This window comes from Aotus nancymaae, unplaced genomic scaffold (assembly GCF_030222135.1).
Source record: "Aotus nancymaae isolate 86718 unplaced genomic scaffold, 86718_ANA_hifiasm-v0.15.2.pri h1tg000039l, whole genome shotgun sequence".
Lineage (NCBI taxonomy): Eukaryota > Metazoa > Chordata > Mammalia > Primates > Aotidae > Aotus > Aotus nancymaae.
In genome coordinates, this window is record NW_026988453.1 from 2,946,129 (window position 1) to 2,970,443 (window position 24,315).

General features: G+C 39.3%; 2 pseudogenes; one reads left to right on the top strand and one right to left on the bottom strand.

Annotated features, from left to right (window-relative positions):
• Positions 1 to 12,051: 12,051 nt before the first annotated feature.
• Positions 12,052 to 15,107, bottom strand: LOC110569568 (heterogeneous nuclear ribonucleoprotein A3-like; annotated as a pseudogene).
• A 1,948-nt stretch (positions 15,108 to 17,055) lies between these two features.
• LOC135268203 (tigger transposable element-derived protein 1-like) lies at positions 17,056 to 18,773 on the top strand (annotated as a pseudogene).
• Positions 18,774 to 24,315: the final 5,542 nt, after the last annotated feature.

A 24,315-nucleotide genomic window follows, 5' to 3' on the forward strand; every position in this document is an offset into this window, starting at 1 on the left:
TTTTAAACATGAAAACAGCCAAAATGGGCCATTTTCTTACTGAGCTGCGTGGGCCATTTCTCACCAGGCTCCTCCAACTGCCTCCAACAATGTTCCCTATGAGCAAGCAGCTCCCTGGATGGGGGTACAGACAGGTCTGCATCACCTGCCATAACCTTCCTTTTAAAACTACTGCAAAAGAATATTTTCTTCTCTCTAAGCCTAGTCTGTGAGCCAAAGAAAAGCAAAAAATAATAATAATTGTAAGGTCTGTTCTCGCCGAGGATAAAACGAAGAAACCGAGGCCAGCAGGAAAATAATCCGATGCGAAGGAATTTATTCAGACTCCCTGGTGAGATTCTGCGGTCCTACAGGAAGGGCCAGAGAGGTCGCACAGACTCCTCTTAGACGTGGGGTTTTATAGGGAGTGGAGGTGCTTGATTGGTTGTGCCTCAGGTGAGTGGGACAAAATGGCGGGGAGTGGGGCCCGGATGGAATAAAATGGCAGGGAGTGGGGCCCAGATAGTACAAAATGGTAGGCAGGAAGACAAAATGGCAGGCAGGGAGTGGGGCCTGGATTGGACAAAATGGTATCAGGTAGATCCTGGCCGGGCTTTTTTTTTCCCAGGCTCCTGGGGTGGCGGGGTGGGGGGTGTGTCCGAGGTCTCCACGAGGGAAGGGGGTGTGTCCGAGGTCTCGGCAATGCAACCAGCCTTACAATAATTAACTTAAAAAAGTAATAACTAGATATAGTTGAATTTATTTTAATATTTCAACTATTTTCTCTTTTTTCCTATTTTGAATAAAATGTATAGGCCAGGAATCTTCCTTAGAGCTTTAGTCCTTTAACTATTTCCCCTTCAGAACTAGCAAAGACAGATTGTGAGATTGTCTCTCTTTTGTACTGAGTGAAAAACAAACAAGCTTCCATCACTGCAAGTATCACCAGTGTTTCAGTCATCCCTAAATATAAGCTCAAGTTACCTATGTATTTTGTTTATAGTTCACTTCTAAAAAAATTTGGACAGCATATAGTTCATGAGATACAGTGTAAGAAACATTGTAAAATAAAATTTCCCTGTCTTAATTAATGAAGCATCCTGGTAGGATACTTTAGATTTAGATTTATTAACAATTGAACCAACTCATGGAGACATTTCATAAAATTGAAGACATGGAGATCGATCCAGCTATAGTGGTGATATCACTTGCTATTACTGTTAGAACAGAACTTAGGAAAGCAGAGCCTTTGTTGAAAATTAGCTTGCAGTTACATGTACCATTTAATGCAGACTTACGGTCAGGTTAATGAATTTCCCAGTTCATACATATATTTTTACTAGGCTGCCTTCATCTGGGAAGGCATGGATAAAAAAAGGAAATTATTGATCTTTTTCTCTTCTTCATGTAACATAAAGTATAGATCAGTTATTTTAAGGAGTATATTATACTCTATATTTTCTGTGATGTAAACTAATAATATAAAGTTGCAAAAAAATTGCATTGATATATTTAATAATACTGCATCTTGCAATACTGAGTAGTTAAAGGAGGGGAAGAGAGAGGAAAGGGAGCATGAAGTACCTGTAAAATGTCTTAATTCCACTTAAGTAATCATGTAAAACAGAGAAAAAGGGGAACATGCAGGATAAATAGAGAAAAAAACATATTGTATATTTCAGTGGGAGAAGTAATTGATAAGTAGTGCGTTTGTTTGTATTTTTCAAATCTATCTTTAGCCTAATGTCAGGACTCCTCAAAAAACAGCAGAGTAGGCCGGGCGCAGTGGCTCACACCTGTAATCCCAGCACTTTGGGAGGCCGAGGCAGGTGGATCATGAGGTCAAGAGATTGAGACCATCCTGGTCAACATGGTGAAACCCCGTCTCTACTAAAAATACAAAAAGTTAGCTGGGCATGGTGGCGCGTGCCTGTAATCCCAGCTACTCAGGAGGCTGAGGCAGGAGAATTGCCTGAACCCAGGAGGCGGAGGTTGCGGTGAGCTGAGATTGCGCCATTGCACTCCAGGCTGGGTAACAAGAGCGAAACTCCGTCTCAAAAAACAAACAAACAAACAAACAAAAAACAGCAGAGTAATGGGAAACTCTAATTTTTATGTTAGATAAATAAAACTAAGTGCTATTCACTTTGCTACTAAAACAGATTATCTTGAAATTAATTTTCTCCTAAATAGTTAGTGTGTTCTGCTATACGAATTTCTACTGCATTTGTAAATAACTTGCTTTATTTGCTTTATTTGCAGTTCCAAGACATTTTAAGCCTTGGCCCTTGGGAAGCCCATGGTCTCTGGAATTGACTAATTTCCCCTCCATTTCACCCCATAACGTATCTTGTACCTGTTCTGTGCCTCTCCACTCCCCTCAAACCCTCCCTCCCTGCCCTCAACAGGGTATTATAAAAAGAACACTTCACGCTCCTTTCCTAAAGGTAAAACCAATGCATTTTGAAATAAAAGTTCTTCATAGACACTACGGGTAACGGGTAGAGAAGAGCTCCCACCATCTTAGACTATGGCCTTCTCACCATTCCTGCTGGGGTCCTTCCCAAGCACTGACCGCTCTTTTGAAGAAAACTGCCTTTCCATTTCCACGTTTAAAAATCAGAGGTTTCAGCAACAGAGTCCCTCCTGAATTCCCGCTCCACTACTGGGTAGCTCTGTGACCTTAGTTAAACTACTTTGCCTGCAAAATTTCATTTCTCTCACCTGCAAAATAGGAATAATAAAAAGAGAAAGAGAGAGGAAAAAAAAAACGGAATAAGGGGAAGGTTTAATTTTTAAATTTTGAGAAAACATTTCTCAAACATGATAGAGTTCTTCTCTTTCTCTTTTTAAAAAACTTACTTCTAATGTACATTTCCAAAGCTCCCTAAGGGTTTTTGTTCCGTTCACGATCTTTTGATTATTAGGCATTGGCCATCTCATGTATGCGCACTGAGTTTCTGCCTTCTTCCTCCTGTTTTGCTTGCTACTGATGCATTGGCCTGAATCACCGTCACATTCAGAGTTAAACTAAGGAAACTAAAGCACAACTGTGTTCAAAATCCTAAGAACAGTAGCCAAACTATCATTTACGTTTCTTCTCCCTAGAGCCAGTTGCTATTCTTCACAAAACTTCAGTAATTTTCTTATTCCTTTTACATCATCTCAGAACCCACCTTCTCAACTCATGTCATTCCTGATCACCACACCATGCAACAAGTCTGTCCATTGGTTTCTGTCTCAAAGTAAATCGTTCTTTTATTCTTTTATTACATCTTTTTTTTTTTTTTTTTTTTTTTGAGACGGAGTTTCGCTCTTGTTACCCAGGCTGGAGTGCAATGGCGCGATCTCGACTCACCACAACCTCTGCCTCCTGGGTTCAGGCAATTCTCCTGCCTCAGTCTCCTGAGTAGCTGGGATTACAGGCATGCGCCACCATGCCCAGCTAATTTTTTGTATTTTTAGTAGAGACGGGGTTTCACCATGTTGACCAGGATGGTCTCCATCTCTTGACCTTGTGATCCACCCGCCTCAGCCTCCCAAAGTGCTGGGATTACAGGCGTGAGCCACGGCGCCTGGCCTACATCTTTTCTTTATTTAAAGCATCTTGCTCATGATATAATATGACACAATAAATTTTATTATCAAGAAAGCATCTCAAATGTAAGGACAACATTAACACATAATGAAAAAATAAAATATACAGAAAGAATTTATTTGAACTCTCCACAAAAGCTATTTTATTCTCTCCAGGCCATTTTAACATATTACTTGCATTTTGCATTTTACATAATTGCCAACTTAAGCCAAGCCTACCCAGGAAAAGTTAGGTTTCATTGAGTTCAAACTGGGAAATATCTATTTCAGCTATTCAGCTCTGCTCACTCCAGGTAGAGATGCCAGACAAACAAACCATCAAGCAGCCACATGGTGACCCAATGGACCATGCGTCCCAGCATCATTTCAAGACGGCACAGGTGACGAGTAAGATGGAGAGCAATGTTAAAGGAACTGTGTTCTTTTCTCAAAGGTAAAACCGATGCATTTTGAAATAAAAGTTCTCAGTAGGTGGTATAGGTAACAGGCAGAGAACAGCGCCTACCGTCTTAGACTGTTGCCTTCATCTCACCATTCCTGCTATGGGTCCTTCCCAAGCACTGGTTGCTTTTTTGAAGAAAACTGCCCTCTAATCTAGTCTTTTGGTCTTTTGGCTCATGCCTGTAATCCCAGCACTTTGGGAGGCCGTGGCGGGTGGATCAGCTGAGATCAGGAGTTCGAGACCAGCCTGCCCAACATAGTGAAACACAGTCTCTACAAAAAATACAAAAAATTAGCCGGACGTGGTGGCAAACACCTGTACTTGGGAGGCTGAGGCAGGAGAATTGCTAGAACCTGGAGGTTGGAGGTTGTAGTGAGCCAAGATCAGCCATTGCACTCCAGCCTGGGGGACAGGGCAAGACTCCATCTCAAAAAATAAAGGTCGAAGATGGTCACCTTCTTGCCCAAGTAATTCATGCCTAACCATAATGCCAAAGAGAGGCTCAATTCAGGAATTTTGTGTTCTTCTCTCACATTGGTGCTACTGTCCTGTATTGTATGTATCAGGTGAAGAAAAAAGTCCCTTCACATGGACACAAGTTTTTCGAAAGCTTGCTCAGAGCTGGTAATTGAGGTGAGGAGGCCTTCCTTTGGAACCATGACCCTTTCCTCTCACTATGAGGATGTATTCAGTGTAAAAGTGGTTCATCCGTGACCAAATCCAAAGGTTAGTTATCAAACTAAATGATTTCTTTAAAAGTAATATACGGCTGGGCATGGTGGCTCACATCTGTAATCCCAGCACTTTGGGAGGCTGAGGCGGGAAGATGATGAGGTCAAGAGATGGAGACCATCCTGGCCAACATAGTGAAACCCTGTCTCTACTAAAAGTACAAAAAAATTAGCCTATTGGTAATTTCTGGTGAACCTGTAATCCTAGCTACTCAGGAGGCTGAGGCAAGAAAATCACTTGAACCCAGGAGGCGGAGGTTGCAGTGAGCTAAGATCGTGCCACTGCACCCAAGCCTGCAGCAGAAGCCCTGCCAGATCACACAACATTGAAGTGGCATGTCCTACAGCGAAGAACTGGTTGGCGCTGGAAGGGCCCAGGTTGTCATCCCAAGTCTGTATCTGAAAAATGACTGACCTTAGGTAAGTCAGTCACTCAAGACCAAGCCTCTTCTTTAAAATGTTGACAATAATGGATGTTGACCTCTAGCTTACAGTGGCGTTTTATATAAAACACAATGACCTTTTGAGAAAGTAAGACTCTAGGAAAGGAAGGAAGTCTGTAAAGTCAGGATTCAAATACAATTAACAAGTACTCATTGATGTTATTAAAAACAGATTTGATCAATAATGTGCCTAGCACCATCCAGGATACTTTATGAAAAGCAGTATATGCAGTCCCTTTATCTCAAGACAAGTTGAAATTACTTAAAAGTGTCTTGAGACAGGTTTAAATTTTTAGGATTCATAGGCTGGATTGCAATACCTTTGAAAGGATCCCTAAGTGCACGAATTCTAGATTCCCAGTAGAAACCATACTCTAACCTCTTCATCAAACAGGGAATTTCCAAACCTACAGGGGAATAGAAAGGGAATCCAGCACAGACTTGGTGGCTTTGTGCTCTTTATGTGATATTCTTTAGCTGCCACATTGATGTGTTTAAGACGTATTAGGCACAGGGGGTTTGAGGGAGGAAGGACTCTTTAAAGCGAATTTATCACCACCTTGGATCAGTTCACAGGTGAGTGGACCATACACATGATGGCTTTGGAAACATTCTTAAATGAGATAGTACACTATAATGAAATCTGGTCTAGTGCAAGATTTAGCAATCTTTCAGAAGAGAGGAATGATAAATTGCTGAGTACTGGCCTTGGGCGAAAGAAGGAGTTTAGAGAAAGCAAGAGGCACAACGAAGGTCCCTTTGCTAAGAAACACCTCCCTGATTAGACTTTCATTTGCATTAAACATTCTCCTTGTAAAATACAAATATTCCTTGAGGAGGAGCTACTTTTATCAGCTCAATTTCTGGCTTGATATGGATGGGTCGGAAACTGAGAGGAGTTTTGCTTTCAAAACTTTTGTCTGGTGGAGTGGTGGGAGGAAAGATCATTTGGAACATGAGTCACTTTAAAGGCAGCCAGATCTGATGGATGTAATGCTTTAGGGACTTGTGAACAGCCCAGGGCAGCAATGAGAGGGGGACCAGGAAGGGGAAGGGGAGTCAAACCATGGGAGATGTACTTTGTCTACCAGGCAATATTTTCTAGCAACGGGCCGGGAGCTTTGAACATTATTCCCCGTGATTCCTTGGTCTCCATTTGGTAGGATACTGCCGCTTATTCTGTTTGAAAGAACACAAAGTTAAGAGTTCAAAGACGTGAGCCTGGCTCTCTCAGTGTGAGTGGTCCATTGGCCACGTTTCTGTTGCCTGCCTCATCCCGACCTCTGCCAGGTAGAGTGACTGAGACCTGTTCCTGCCACTCTTAACCAGGGCATTTTGAGAACAAATGAGCAAATTTCTTTGTTAACCAAATTTGATGCCCAAATCTAAGGAATGCTAGGATTTAAAATAATAAGTGAAAATCTCATGAGGCTGATGTTCTTGTAGTCTCGTTGGGCTCATAAGAGTAGGCTGGTTTCATGTCTATGTTTAAGAAATTAGAGTCTTGGTACTGTTAAAGCAAACTAAATATGGACTGAGAAGGACTCTGTACTTTCATATTTGAGTCCTTGTGGATGAACCGTAACCTAGCTGAATAGACAGACAAAATTGGAGGCCTGACGTAGTACTACGCACCTATAACAATAGCTGAGTATTGCCCAATCCCAGCAGCCACACTTCAACCACTCATACTCTGCTGAGTGCTGAAACTGCATTCAAATAAGGCAAAACCCGAGCTGTAGCCAATCCAGCTGTCCTGTACCTCACTTCCAATTTCTGTATATCATTTTCTCTTTTTGTCTATAAATCTTCTTCCGCCTAATGGCTGCGCTGAAGTCTCTGTGAATCTATGATTCTAGGGGGCTGCCCAATGTGCAGACTGTTCACTGCTCAATTAAACTCCTTTACATTTAATTCACCTGAAGTTTTTCTTTTATCACTACCTACAAACAGTATTCTTAGAAAAACATAAAGTTGGCTTCTGCAAAACAGAAAGCAAACACAATTTTATTTGGGATCTAGAACCCTCTCTGGGAAGTCACAGAGCATGGGAGCAGCTGAAGAGATCTGATACTTCATGCCGGGTAGATTCCTAAGATTGGGTACATTATCTCATGCAATCTCCACTGCAATCTACAAAGAAATTGCTATCAGCATACCTATTTAATAGATTAGGAAACTGAGGCATAATGAACATCTGGCCCAGGTACCATAGCCTGTAAACGCTGAAGCCAGAATTCAAATACAGATACTGTGACTTTTTCGTTAAAGGGCTAAATATTAAATATTTTTAGCTTTGCAGATCAAACAGCCTGCAGATCACAGCAGCTATTCAATTCCACCAGGGCAGTGAGAAAGTAGACAGACAACATGGCAATGGATGAGTATGGCTATGTCAATAAAAATTCATTTATAAAACCAGGTAGGGGGCTACCTGGATTGGGCTCCTGGCCTTAACGCATCAACCCCAGCTATTGACCATTATTATATGATACTGCCTGTTACTATACATAATTTCAAGCTGAAATTATTTGGTTGCTTCTGTACATTGGTTGTTATTTGGTACACACTGACCTCCTTGTTATTCTGTTAAGTAGCCCAAGACGACGATGTATTGAAAATGTATGGCTTCCTTTCATGAAAGCTTAGGTTTTACCAGTTATATCTGCTGGGCCATCTCATGGTTTATCTCTTAGAAATAGAAGCACAGAGGCTGTATTTTATACCTGCTCAGTCTTCTAAGGCTCTTGACTAGCAAGAAAACACACTCTGTTGACTCAAAAGCCTGCCCCACATAGAGCATCCAGCTTGGTTGTTAGGGTGTTTGTTTCTAAAGATCAAGCAACAATGTAATACACTCTGATGATCCAGGACAGATGTGAGGATAAAGTCTAAGCTGAAAATATTCCTGGGAAACTTAAACTAGGATCAGAGGCATTTCCACCAGGCATGTGGTGTGTTGGAGTTTGGAAAATGTGCCCCGTCTTGTATGATTTCAGTGTCCCACTGAGCTCCCCACCTTTGACATAGCTGCAATAGGAGAAGGTTGGATTTACAAGTGGTGTTGACCTCGTTGCCAAGGGAAGTAAAGTCGATTTGGTTCCACTCTCCATCCCTAAACTTGATGGAAAGGAAAGGGCCTCTGAAAAAAAAAAAAAAAAAATCACGAAGCTGACCCCAGTATGCTTGCTGCAATTTGGCGCATGTGTATTTATATCTCTTTTATTCACCATCTCTACTTTGAAGATGGTTGTATTCATTTTGTTTGGGTGCTACATTCTATGCTTAAATCCCAGAGAAACCAGGCATTAACGAGAAGGTGTTCATACTGACAAACTGACAAAGACGTTGGCCAATTCACTAGTACCTAAATCATGTTAGCATTTAAGTGTTATAGTTCGGTTTGTGGTTCTCTTTTCTCTATTCATATTCTATTTCTCTCTCCCTCCCTCCCGCCGTCCCTTTTTCTCTCTTATTCACTACCTAGTTACCTTGTTTCTATAGCTACTAATAGCAGAGCTACCCTCGAAACTATAATGGAGTTTGCTTCTCCTATTTTTATTTTAAAGAAAATAGAAAATTGAGTACCTTAAAACTTAGTGAATTTCTGCTTTTTAATTGCTCTGCTTCTGACGGAAAATCCACTTTACCCTGCCTGATTTTATATCACTGGAAATGGGATTGGCATCATATCTACATTTAGAATACGGGACAGATAGAGTTTTTTTTTTTAACTGAATTCTAGAAAATAAACCATTGTGCTCATTTCCAAAAGGAATTAGTAGATAATAAAACCTACATGAATTTGCACAAATCTTTTTAGAGACTTTAATTAAGAGAAAATGCATTATTCACTTTGGCAATTCCAAATTTCAATTAAATTCCCCTTTTAAAAACAATGCCACTGTATGTATTACAAGTATAAGTGTCCCCGTTTTTTTTGCCTTGAGGCAGTAAATGTTTAACAAATTTATGATAAAGCGATTTTTTTCTATCAATCAATTCCTAGAGGGCATTAACTACTCTTAAGGGAGTTTACTGCAGAAGATGACACAACCGACGTGCACAAAAGACAGTAAGCATGCTGTGAAGTGGAGGAGGAAATGGAACACTTTAACATCACATCCCAGTCATACCAAGGTCCATTGACCCTGTATTCATTCCAGATAATTAATTTACCACGCATTAAACCTCGATGTGAAGAAGGCCGTTGTGCATCAATTGCGTAGGAATAAAAAGTGTTATTGATTTAGGATTTCTATTGTATCATTTGCTGACAGAAAAAAACAAAACAAAACAATCAAGTTATGTCTCAAAGATGGAACAAACCTGTGCTGAAGGACAAAACTGCTAAATAAGTGCACTCTGGAATACACTTAGCCGAGGCGGCACTGCCTGAAAGGGGTTCTAGGAGGCATAATTAGAACCAACTGAAGTGTCTAAGAAATATTGATAAATAAGCACTCTAGAAATCAAATTTTGGGATGTGCTAATGATCCTCTTTACAGGAAAGGTCTAAAATAGCCCACTGCCCTCTGCCAAATCCAACCATTAATATTTATTAAATAAAATATGAGTGTACCATTCATTTTAAACAACTGACATGAATCGAAGCTTTCTCCTATTTGAAGTACAAAAATTATAAGGATGAGGCCACACAAGATTGAAGTCGTGATGTTTTATAGATACTGAAAGAACTTATCGATTTTAAAAATCAAGTGGCCTCATTAACTAATGTAACTCGCATATGGCGAGAAAGAAAAGACAATGAACAAAAACGTTTGGGTTGAAATCCTCAGGAACCAAGAGTGAGTCACTTAACTTCTCTGAAGTCACAGTTGTCAAATCTGTAACACAGAAATAGTAACACCCACTCTACTTACTCATAGGGCTAATAAAAGGAGTAAGTGAAATAATGCATCAAAGTGACTGAAAATATTATTTAATTCTATTCAAATATGTTATTGAAATTATTTTACTTCAATCACATATTTTTGGCCATTACTTTCAGTAGAAAAACCACAATTACTTTTGCACCAACCTAATATTTGAGAAAATGATTTTTAAAAAGAATGCAATAATGAAGAGGACCTTTTCCCCTTGGGTAACACATTCTAAACATGTTTTTTTTTTTTTTTCAACATATCGCAAATCTCCATTTTTCCTAGGTGGTTTACAATAACTTAATTTAGCCTAGAAGTACTTCTTTGAAGTTAAAAAAAAAAAAAAAAAGGTAAGACAAGATAGAGGTGCAAAAATCAGTGACACAGTATAAAATAATCTTTAGAAGGCATTAACTACTCTTAAAAATGTGAATACTCATAATTTTATGGGACAAGAATTCCTTCTCTAACTCAAGGCTCTCCATATGTATTAATAGGACTTCCTCACATGCAATATTCAAAATATTTTTTATTGTTTTATATACTATCCCAAATATCTTTTTTTTTTTTTTTTTTTTTTTTTTTTGAGATGGAGTTTCGCTCTTGTTACCCAGACTGGAGTGCAATGGTGCGATCTCGGCTCACCGCAACCTCCGCCTCCTGGGTTCAGGCAATTCTCCTGCCTCAGCCTCCTGAGTAGCTGGGATTACAGGCACGCACCACCGTGCCCAGCTAATTTTTTGTATTTTTAGTAGAGACGGGATTTCACCATGTTGACCAGGATGGTCTCGATCTCTTGACCTCGTGATCCACCCGCCTCGGCCTCCCAAACCAAAATATCTTTTACACATGTAGCATTTTCGAATCTACAGTAGAAAGCCAATTGATAGGACCATCAGTAGGTAGTTATATTGATCCTTCACGAGTTATTCCTATAACAAAAATACGATTGCTATAAGCTTCATTGTTCAATATGGTAGCCACTAGCCACATGTGGATATTTAAATGAAAATTAATTAAAATTATAAAATTGAAAATTCAGTTCCTCGGTTAGCCTAACCATATTTCAAATGCTCAGTAGCCCCAACTAGTCACACAAAAGCTGACTACTGCCCTCTGCATTGGACAGTGCAAATATAGAATATGTTTATCCTCATATAAAGTTCCAGTAGATTGTACTATTATAGAGGGTCTTTGAAATCAGAGTCCCAGCTCACATCTCTGGGTATGAAACCTCATCTTTTTTTTTTTTTTTGGCATAAGCTATTCTCACTCTTAACCAAGGAACACTGTGAAGTTCTGCTCTTCCAGCTCCTTGAAGCCTGAGTTTCTTGCAGGGTATGAAACAAATAAATTTTTTTTTTTTGTTTTATTTTTTACCACCAGTCTCAGCACCTAGTTGGAGAACCATGCTTATGAGCGTATTAGAATGTATGCATTGCAAAAAAAAAAAAAAAAAGTAGAAATAAAAGAAAAACTGAGTGAACAAAGGGTCTTGCCTAGGTTTTCTGGGGTCCGCCTTCCAAACGGGATCCTAAAACTTAGGTGACTTTTCTTTTGGAAAGGTAAATAGACTTCACTTAATGGGTAAATTGTCTTGTCCAGCATATTAACAGACTCAATGGAATCACAGAGAAATTTTACAACTTGCAGAAGAATCAATATATGATCAAAGTAGCTGAGAAGACAGGCTCATTAAAGTACCTACTAGCCCATAAGGTACCTACTAGCCCATACTATAACTGGCATAACCAGATGCACAATTTAAGGAATCAGAACAGAACTAGCATTTATTAAACATCTAGTATGTATTCACAGTAACCTTATGAAGCAGATAGAATAAACACCATTTAACAGAATAGAAAACTGATGTTTAGAGTATAAGTTTCCAAAAGTCATACAGCTATTAAGTGATGTATATATAATTTTTTTCCCCATTCCTTTAAACTTTATTTATATGAATAAAAGAACTTGAGACAATTTAGCTCAATTTTAATGTTTCCCAAGCATTATTTTGACCAGGTACCAAGGTTTAAGTTATGAACATTGACAGTGTCCATTATATAACCACACTTGAAGTTATTAAGGACTTAACCATTTTCTAATATTAGCCTATTTTCTACACTGCTTTTTCACATATATGCCCATTAACAAATGGAATGTCTGTTACATTTATTGGTTTGTGAGTATTTCTGGAAAACTGCAGTATGTGTGAAGACCAATTTCCATGCTGGCATTGCATGCATCCAAATATTAATGCACAGAGGCACAGAATTAGAGCAACGAGAGAGCATATTCAAACACTAGCACGCCCCATTCCCCTTTTTATTGCTTGTTTTGCTTAGTACTTCTTAAAACAAAACAAAGAATCTTGAATTCAACGTTCAACTACCAAGAAAGAATAACAGCAGGGCACGTACTCAGGGATCGAATGAACCTGTAAGCACTAGCTGGCGCAAAACAGTAGACATTGGTTTATATTAATATATATATATGGCCTTATTATCTAAAACTTTTCTCAACCAGGGCCTTCCAAACGAATTGGTAACAACATGATTTATGTTGAAATAGACACAAGAAGTTACAGTGCGTTCTTTGGGAATTTAAGAACTCAGACTATCCAAATTTGAATTCAGGTCTGTAGGAAGTGAGAAGCTTGTACTAAGCAACTGTGCTACATTTCGGCTGCAGTTAGGTTATTTTGGACAGTTATACCTAAACTATCCTTGGTTTCATCCAGCAAAATGTATAGGGTACAAACAGGAAAGCATGCCAGCCAGTTAGGGGTTTCATAATGCACGATTTTTATTCTCTTACTCTGAAAACTTATATATATATATATTATATATAGATAAATTTAAACCAAGGAAAGTAACTGATGATTTATGGGCCTCTTGTGCTTTAAAAAAGAAAAAAAAAAGTACTCACTAATTTGCTCAGATATAGCAGACTTAATGGTCCTATATTTTGAAAAGTTTTTAAGAATGGTTTCTAACGTAGGAGAGGGAAAACATCCACTACCCCTTTTCTGAATTTAAATGGAGGGCAGTAAACATTCTTTACACCCAAAACCTATGGCAGCAGTTCAAATTTGACCAAGGTAAACGTAGAACGGAGATGTTCTAAACACAGCTAGGACTCAGCAAGTCTAACACACTAAAATCATATGATTACATTTTAAAAGAAAATGCACAAAAACCAAATCGAAATTTTGAGATTTTTTTTCATTTGAAGGTAATCTTAATGCTATTAAATTCACAAATGCTAATTTAAATACCCAATCCTATTTACCTAAAACACACATTGCAAACACACATGTATCTATTCTCTCCACATGTCAGTGCCCATTCATATTATGGTTTGGAAATGGGGAGAATAGATTCCCCTTAAACTGCAAGTCAGCAGGTGTTTCTTTACAGTTAACTTTAGCAAAATTCATACAAAATAGTAATTAACAATGATCTTCTTTACTTGTTAACTCACAAGGAAACACCTTCAAAACTGCATTTTGTTAGTTTCTGTACTAAAATGTAGAAAAACTGAACTACACAAATATTGAAAAGTTAAAAATTCCTTAATTTTTTATTCCTGGTACCACTACCACAATTTACAGGGCAATATACCTGATGTAATGAAAAGAAAAAGAAAAAGACAAAGCTACAACAGATAAAAGACCTCAGGAATGTACATCTAATTGACACTACACTGCATTAATCAATAGCTGCACTTTTTGCAAACTGTGGCTATGACAGTCCTGAACAAGAAGGGTTTCCTGTTTAAGCTGCAGTAACTTTTCTGACTATGGATCATCGCTCCTTCTGTGGCAGATTTTTACAGTTCCTCTAATGCATTTGGGACGACTGTCTCAAAGTAACCTGCAGCTTTCCTGACAACTCCTCGCTCTCTCTCCTGCTAAGAACTGTAGCCCTTTTCTGCTGCTTTTAGAACCTTCTGCTACCATATCCACCACTTCCACCACCAGATCCATAACCACCACCATAGGGACTGCCCGAGCTTCTTCCACCAAAACTGCCCCCTTTCATGGGTCCATAATTTGATTGCTGTTGTCCACTATAATTTCCAAAATCATTATAGTTCCCACCACCACCACCATAGTTACCACCACCAAAATTTCCTCCTTCATTGTAACCATTACCCTCCACCACCACCACCATATCCACCACCTTGGTTTCCATATCCTGGTCCACCACCACCATAGCCCCTTCTACTGCTATAACCGGGACCACCGCCATAGTTGCCACCATCACCAAATCCGTTATATCCACCATCACCTCCTCCATAACTACCTCTGCTGCCACCACCTCCACCACCATAACCTCCTCTTCCACCAAAGTTTCCACCACGGCCAAAATTACCTCCACCTCCAAAGTTTCCTCCACGACCCATAAAATTGCCAGATCCACCTCCGCGACCTCTCTGTGATCCAGCAGACTGCATCTCTTGTTTAGAAAGGGTCTTTTTCACTTCACAATTATGCCCATTAATAGTATGGTATTTCTGAACAACAATTTTATCAACTGTATCGTGATCATCGAAAGTTACAAAAGCAAATCCTCTCTTTTTTCCACTCTGCCTGTCTTCCATAACTTCTATGGTTTCAATCTTGCCATACTTTTCAAAGTAGTCTCTCAAATTATACTCTTCCGTATCTTCTTTAATACCACCAACAAAAATTTTCTTCACTGTTAGGTGGGCACCAGGCTTTACAGAATCCTCTCTAGAAACAGCTCTCTTTGGTTCCACTATACGCCCATCAACCTTGTGTGGTCGAGCACACATTGCTGCATCCACCTCTTCAACACAAGAATAAGTCACAAAACCAAAGCCCCTGGAACGTTTGGTTTGGGGATCTCTCATTACCACACAATCTGTAAGTGTGCCCCATTTCTCAAAATGTTCTCTTAAACTATCATCTGTAGTTTCAAAGCTCAGACCACCAATAAACAGTTTTCTCAACTGCTCTGGTTCCTTTGGATCATGGCCCTCCATTTTGAGACCGGACTCGCCTCTTCCAACTCAAGTTCAATATCGTATATATAATTTAAATCTACATCTATCCAGCCTCAGTGCTCCGTGTTTTTTTTCCATTATGCTTTAAAGACCTCAGAAGAGAATATATTAGTAGCAAAGGCTGAGGCTCCTGCCTTCTGATCATGGATGGAATCAAAACTTAAGACTCCTCAGAGGGCAGTTGACCAAGAATGAAATATAGCATAAGATGAAAACTTAAGGGCAATCAAACCTAGCATGCAGAAACAGCTCACAAATACGTAGAGCGCTAAATTGCAGGACACTTCAGTAGCAAAGGCGTTTACATAACAAAGGTTGTAAGGCTTGTAGAATAATATTTACATACTATTCAAATACAGAAGGAAACTTTTACTGCAGCTAAATATGAGGATTAACACAGAACCCAAGAAAATCTAATAAGAAAGAAAAGTAGAAGATAAGAAGCTAGAATGAATACCTGATTCCACATGCATATGTAAAGACGATGTAATCCCTAGTAAGTGGACATAGAAATGTATAAAACAAGAACCATAATTTATACGCCTAAAATATCTCTTAAATATGCAGATTAACCATGGTAGTTTGAGGATCTTCTCAAGTAATTTATGTTTTGCAAATTGAAAACCCCCCTTTTCTGCTTCAAGCCATGATGGAGTAACTGGAACAGGAGTTGCCTTTCCACTGTAAAAAAAAAAAATTAGAAAATTGGACAAAATAAACAAAACAACTGTTTTCAGACACTGGACAGCAAAAAAACATAAGGCTGTATTCCTGAGAAAAGAGAAACAAAAATGACAAGCACTATGATTGCCCCAGATTTCTATCTAGGTATTCTTTTTGAATAGTAATGCAGAAAGGGGGAACTCAAGTACAATTCTTTCTGAATTATAATGCAGAAAGGGGGAACACAGTGGTATTGCAGAGTTGAGGTGAGAGAAAATAGAGTTTAGAGAGGCTGATGTGGCTGGAGTTTTAAGGGCACAGAACCAGACAGCAAAAGAATCAAGCTAAACTGCAAATAATCTGCCAAAGCAAAATTTAACCTTCTTTAAAGGAAGATACAAAATTAGGTACTAAATAACATTTATTGTGTCCAGCATTTAAAAAAAATAACTAGAGATATAGTGATGCAAAAAGTTATAATCCATAACCAGGAGAGATATAAGTCAATAAAAGCAGACCCTCAAATGACAGAGATGATGAAATCAGCAGACAAGGACATTAAAGCAACTATTATAATTATGTTCTAGGATTTAAAAGGAAACATGTTTAAAACAACACGTTTAAAAGAACAAAATTAAGAGAGAAATGGAGAATATATGAGAGAACTAAATAAAGTGCTGAGAATTAAAATATATGAATTGAAAAATTACATAAACTAAACAGAAGATTAAACACTGCAGAAGATTAATGAATTTAAAGATATATCAGTAAAACTTATCCAAACTATGTCACAGGAAAAAAAAAAAGACTAGAGAAATACTTAACTAAGCCTCAATGACCTGTGGAATAGTATTATATTAAGTGGTCTAATGTATTTAGGCATACTCATTTTGTTGCATTTTTGTGCTTTGCAAATATTATGTTTTTTACAAATTGAAGATCTGTGGCAATCTTTTGTCAAGTATGTCTATTGGGGTCATTTTTCCAACAGCATGTGCTCACATCTTGTCTCCGTGTCACATTTTGATACACCTCACAATATTTCAGGTGTTTTTGTTATTATTATATATGTTATGATGATTTGTGATCAGTGATTATTTTATGTTGCTTTTCTAAGTAGTTTGTGCACCACAAACTGCATCCATATAAGACATCAAATTAATTGATAAATGTGTGTATTCTGACTGCTTCACAGACAGATGGCTATTCTCTCTCTCTCTCTTTTTAGGCCTACCTATTCCCTGAGACAAAACAATATTGAAACTAGGCCAATTAATATGTCTAGAATGATGCCTAAATGTTCAGTTGAAAGGAAGAGCCCCACATCTCCCACTTTAAATCAAAAGCTAGAAATGATTAAGCTTAGTGAGGAAGGCATGTTGAAAGCCAGGACAGGCCAAAAACTAAGCCTCTTGTGCCAGTTAGCCAAGTTGTGAATGCAAAGGAAAAGTCCTTGAAGGCAGTTAAAAGTGCTATTCCAGTGAACACAGGAATGATAAGAAAGCAAAACAGCCTCATTGCTGAGATAAATAAAGTTTGAGTAATCTGGATAGATGATTAATCCAACCAAAAAATCCCATTAAGCCAAAACCTAATCCAGAGCAAGGCCCTGATTCTCTTCAGTTCTGTGAAGGCTGAGAGAGGTGAGGAACCGCAGAAGAAAAGTTTGAAACCAGCAGAGGTTGGTTCATAAAGTTTAAGGAAATAAGGTGTTTCCATGACATAAAACAAGCAGCAAGTGCTGACGTAGAAGCTGCAGCAAGTTATCCATAAGATCTAGCTAAGATAATTGACAAAAGTGGCCACACTAAACAGATTTTTAACATAAACAAAACCTTCTCTTGAAGAAAGGTATCATCTAGGACTTTCACAATTGTAGAGGAGAAGTCAGTGTCTGTTTTCAAGGCTTTAGAAGACAATCTGACTCTTGTTTGGGGCTAATGCAGCCAGTGACTGTAAAGTGAAGGCTATACTCATTTACCATTCAGAAAATACTAGAGCACTTAAGAACTATGCTAAATCTACTCCACCTGTGCTCTATAAATGGAATAACAAAGTCTGGATGACAGCACATCTGTTTACAGCTTGGTTTACTGAATATGTTAAGCCCACTATTGAGACCTACTGCTCAGAAAAAAAGATTTCTTTCAAAATATTACTGCTCATTAACCATGCACCTGGACATCCAAGAGCTTAGATGGAAACTAGTGTTGTTTTCATGACTGCTAACACAAAATCCATCTGTAACCCATGAATCAAGGAGTAATTACAACTATCAAGTCTTATTATTTAAGAAATACACTTAGTAAGACTAATTTGCCATAGATAGTGATTTCTCTGATGGATCTAGGCAAAGTAAATTGAAAACCTTCTGGAAAGGATTCATCATTCTAGATGTCATTAAGAATATCTGTGATTCATGGGAAGTCAAAATATCAACATTAACAGGAGTTTGAAGGAAGTTAATTCCAATCCTCATGGATGACTTTGAGGAGTTCAAGACTCCAGTGGAGGAAATCACTGCAAATGTGGTGGAAATGGTAAGAGAACTGGAAATGGAACCTGAAGATGAGACTGAATTGCTGCAATCTCATGATAAAATTTGAATGGATGAGGAATTGCTTCTAATGGTGTCTTATGGAGCAAAGTGTCCTTGTGAAGGAATCTACTCCTGGTGAAAAGGCTGTGGACATTGTTGAAATAACAACAAAGGATTCAGAAGATTCCACACACTTAGTTGATAAAGCAGCAGGGTTTGAGAGGATTGACTCCAATAATGAAAGAAGATCTATGAGTAAAATGCTATCAAGCAGCATTGCATGCTACAGAGAAATCTATGGTGAAAGAAAGAGTCAACAATGTGGAAAACCTCATTTTGTTTTATTTTCAAAAACTGCCACAGCCACCCCAACCTTCAGCAACCACTACCCTGATCAGTCAGTTGCCATCAACATCAAAGCAAGACTCTCTACCAGCAAGCCCTAAAGGCTCAGATCATTGTTAGCATATTTTAGCAACAAGGTATGTTTTTCATTAAGATATATACATCATTTCTTTAGACATGATACTATTAGACACTTAATAGACTATAGTGTAGTGTAAACATAACTAGAGTTTATATGCACTGGGAAACCAAAAAGTTTGTGTGACTTGCTTTATTGAAATATTAGCTTTATTGCAGTCATCTTGAATTAAACCCTCCATATCTCCTGGGGTATGCCCATATATAATTAGAAAAGGAAGGGAAAACACAGAAAATGTATGAGGAAATAATGGAAGAAATTTTTCCAAATTTGATGAACACTATAAATCCACAGGCTCAAAATCCTCAATGAACCTCAAGCAGGGTAAACAAACAAACAAAAAACACACCAAGGTATATAATAATCAAATTGCTGAAAGCCAATGATAAGAGAATAGCTTAAAAGCAGAGACAGAGGAGGTGGGATCCAAGATGGCCGCTTAGGAGCAGCTCAGGATTGCAGCTCCCAGTGAAAGCACAGAGGGTGAGTGGACGCTGTATTTCCAGATGGATTTTTATTGCCCATAGACCAGGAGATTCCCAGGCAGAGGAGCCCCACGGGTCACCAGCACAACTGTTTTGGACGGCGAGGCTGTTTTGCTGGTGCCCCGGTGCAGCGGTTCTTCTTAAAAAATACACGGGTCCAGGTGCCATTTTAGCTGGCGATTGGAGCTCCAGGAAGGCAGAGTCGCCCATTCATCTGATTAAAAAGGGGACTGAAACAAGGAGCCAGGCCAGGAGATTCCCGGGCAAAAAAGTGCCACGAATCTCAGCGCCGCTGTTTCAGCCAGCGCAGTGGGTCACCACATGGGAAATCACACAGATCCCGGCACCTTTTCAACAGGTGACTGGAACACCTGGGAGACAAAAAAAAAAAGGCTCTGAGGCAGGGAGCCAGGTGATCAGGCTTGGCTGGTCCCACCCCCACAAAAAAACAACAATTGGAAACGATCTGGATTGACAGTTTCACAGCAAGCACAACTGAAGCCAGGACAGTCCAGCTCTGTGGGGGAGGGGCATCCGCCATTACCGAGGCAGTTGACCACTACGGAGGTAGTTTGCCATTTCCGAGGCAGACCACCATTACAGAGAGAGTCTGCCATTATAGAGGTGGGCTGCCATTGCCGAGGCAGTTCTAACTACACCCGTATAAACAGGATTGCAGGGAAGTTCACAAGGCAGCTGGGCAGAGCCCACAGCAGCTCAGCAAAGCCTCTGCAGGCAGACTGTGACTAGGTTCCCTCCTCGCTGGGCAGGGCAGCCCTGAAAAAAGGCAGCAGCACAACAGAAACTCATAAATAAAGCCATAACTTCCCTGGACAGAGCACCTGGGGGAAAAAAAGGCGGGGGTTTATGAGTTCTGCTGCAGCAGACTTAAACGTAGCTGCCCAGCAGCTCCAAATGAACAATGGATCTCACAGCTCACCACTAGAGCTCCTATAAAGGACAGACTGTCTCCTCAAGCAGCTCCCTGACCCCCATATATCCAGACTCATCTCATAAAGGAGAGCTCAGACTGACATCTGGTGGGTATCCTTCTAGGACAAAGATAGCAGAAGAAGAAACTGGTAGCAACCCTTACTGTTCTGCACCCACTGCAGGTGATCCCCAGGCAAGCAGGGCCTGGAGTGGAGCTCAGAAGTCCTAGAGCAGAGGGGCCAGACTGGTAGAGGGAAAACTAAGAAACAGAAAGAAATAACTTCATCATCAACAAACTGGATGTCCGCTCAGAGACCCAATCTGAAAGTCAACAACTACAAAGATGACGGGTGGATAAATCCACAAAGATGGGAATAAACCAGTTCAAAAAAGATGAAAACACCTGAAACCAGAATGCCTCTCCTCCTGCAAGGGATCACAACTCCTCACCAGCAAGGGAACAAGGCTGGATGGAGAATGAGTGTGATGAATTGACAGAATCAGGCTTCAGAAGGTAGGTAATAAGAAACTTCTGTGAGCTAAAAGAACATGTTCTAACCCAATGGAAAGAAACTAAGAACCTTGAAACAAGCATTGACAAAATGCTAATGAGAATAAACAACTTAGAGAGGAATATAAGCGAATTGATGGAGCTGAAAAACACAACACAAGAACTTCGTGAAGCATGCACAAGTTTCAACAGCTGAATTGACCAAGCAGAATAAAGGATATCAGAGGTCGAAGATCAACTCAATGAAATAAAATGAGAAGGCAAGATTAGAGAAAAAAGGATAAAAAGGAATGAACAAAGTCTCCAAGAAATATGGGACTATGTGAAAAGACCTAATCTACGTGTGATAGCTGTATCTGAATGTGACGGAGAGAATGAATCCAAGCTGGAAAACACTCTTCAGGATATTATCCAGGAGAACTTCCCCAACCTAGCAAGGTAGATCAATATTCAAGTCCAGGAAATACAGAGAACACCACAAAGATATTCCTCAAGAAGAGAAACCCCAAGGAACATAATCGTCAGATTCACCAGGGTTGAAATGAAGGAGAAAATGCTAAGGGCAGCCAGAGAGAAAGGTCAGGTTACACATAAAGGGAAGCCCATCAGACTCACAGCAGATCTCTCAGCAGAAACCCTACAGGCCAGAAGAGAGTGGGGGCCAATATTCAACATCCTTAAATAAAAGAATTTTCAACTCAGAATATTATATCCAGCCAAACTAAGCTTCATAAGTGAAGGAAAAATAAAATCCTTTGCAAACAAGCAAGTACTCAGAGATTTCATCACCACCAGGCCTGCTTTACAAGAGCTCCTGAAAGAGGCACTAAACATAGAAAGGAATAACCAGTACCAGCCACTCCAAAAAAATACCAAATGGTAAAGAGCATCAACACAATCAAGAAACTGCATCAACTAACGGGCAAAACAGCCAGCCAGCATCAAAATGGCAGGATCAAATTCACACATAACAATAGTAACCCTAAATGTAAATGGGCTAAATGCCCCAATCAAAAGACGCAGACTGGCAAATGGGATAAAAAGCCAAAACCCATCAGTGTGCTATATCCAGGAAACCCATCTCACATGCAAGGATACACAAGGGCTCAAAATAAAGGGATGGAGGAAGATTTACCAAGCAAATGGAGAGCAAAAGAAGGCAGGAGTTGCAATTCTCATCTCTGATAAAATAGACTTTAAACCAACAAAGATCAAAAGAGACAAAGAAGGACATTACATAATGGTAAAAGGATCAATGCAACAAGAAGAGCTAACGATCCTAAATATATACGCACCCAATACAGGAGCACCCAGATACATAAGGCAAGTTCTTAATGACTTACAAAGAGACTTAGACTCCCACACGATAGTAGTGGGAGACTTTAACACCCCATTGTCAGTAATAGACAGATCAATGAGACAGAAAATTAACAAGGATATCCAGGACTTGAAGTCAGACCTGGACCAAGCAAACCTAATAGACATTTACAGAACTCTCCACCCCAAATCCACAGAACATACATTCTCAGCACCACATCACACCTACTCTAAAACTGACCACACAATTGGAAGTAAATGCAAAAGAATGGAAATCATAACAGTCTCACAGGCCACAGTGCAATCAAGTTAGAACTCAGAATTCAGAAACTAACTCAGAACTACAGATCTTCATGGAAACTGAACAACTGGCTCTTGAATGTTGACTGGATAAACAATGAAATAAAGGCAGAAATAAAGATGTTCTTCGAAACCAACAGAATGAAGACACAACATACCAGAATATCTGGGACACATTTAAAGCAGTCTCTAGAGGAAAATATATAACAATAAATGCCCACGAGAAGCAAGGAGAGATCTAAAATCGACACCCTATCATCAAAATTGAAAGAGCTAGAGGAGCAAGATCAAAAAACTCAAAACCTAACAGAAGACAAGAAATAACTAAGATCAGAGCAGAACTGAAGGAGATAGAGACACAAAAAACCCTTCAAAAAAATCAATAAATCCAGGAGGTGGTTTTTCGAAAAGATCAACAAAATAGACAGACTACTGGCCAGATTAATAAAAAAGAAAAGAGAGAAGAATCAAATAGATGCAATAAAAAATGATAAAGGAGACATCACCACAGATTCCACAGAAATACAAACCATCATCAGAGATTATTACAAACAACTCTATGCACATAAACTAGTAAACCTGGAAGAAATGGATAAATTCCTGGACACTGGCATCCTCCCAAGCCTAAACCAGGAAGAAGTCGAAACCCTGAATAGACCAATATCAAGGTCTGAAGTTGAGGTAGCAATTAAGAGCCTACCACCCAAATAAAGCCCAGGTCCAGATGGGTTCACAGCCAAATTCTACCAGACATACAAAGAGGGGCTGGTATCATTCCTTCTGAAACTATTTCAAACAATCCAAAAAGAGGGAATCCTTCCCAAATCATTTTATGAGACTAACATCATCCCGATACTAAAACCAGGCAGAGACTCAGCAAGAAAAGAAAACTTCAGGCCAATATCCATGATGAACATAGATGCAAAAATCTTCAATAAAATACTGGCAAACCAATTGCAACAGCACATCAAAAAGCTTATCCACCATGATCAACTAGGATTCATCCCGGGGATGCAAGGCTAATTCAACATATGCAAGTCTATAAACGTAATTCACCACATAAACAGAACCAAAGACAAAAAAACACGATTACCTCAATTGATGCAGAGAAGGCCTTTGACAAAGCTCAACAGCCCTTCATGCTAAAACCCTCAATAAACTAGGTATTGGCAGAATGTATCTCAAAATAATAACAGCTATTTATGACAAACACACAGCCAATATCATACTGAATGGGCAAAAACTGGAAGCATTCCATTTGAAATCTGGCACTGGACAAGGATGCCCTCTCTCACCACTCCTATTCAATATAGTACTGGAAGTTCTAGCCAGAGCAATCAGGCAAGAAAAAGAAATAAAGGGTATTCAAATAGGAAAAGAGGAAGTCAAATTGTCTTTATTTGCAGACGACATGATTGTGTATCTAGAAGACCCCATCGTCTCAGCCCAAAATGTCCTGAAACTGATAAGCAACTTCAGCAAAGTCTCAGGATACAAAATCAATATGCAAAAATCACAAGCATTTCTATACACCAATAACAGACTTAAAGACAGCCAAATCAACAACAAACTGCCATTCACAATTGCTACCAAGAGAATAAAATACCTAGGAATACAACTAACAAGGAACATAAAGGACCTCTTCAAGGAGAACTACAAACCACTGCTCAACGAAATAAGAGAGGACACAAACAGATGGAGAAACAGTCCATGCTCATGGTTAGGAAGAATCAATATGGTGAAAATGGCCATACTGCCCAAAGTAATTTACAGATTCAACGCTATCCCCATCAAGCTACCAATGACCTTCTTCACAGAACTGGAAAAAAACACCTTAAACTTCATATGGAACCAAAAGAGAGCCCACATAGCCAAGTCAATTCTAAGCAAAAAGAACAAAGTGGGAGGCACCACACTACCAGATTTCAAACTATACTACAAGGCTACAGTAATCAAAACAGCATGGTACTGATACCA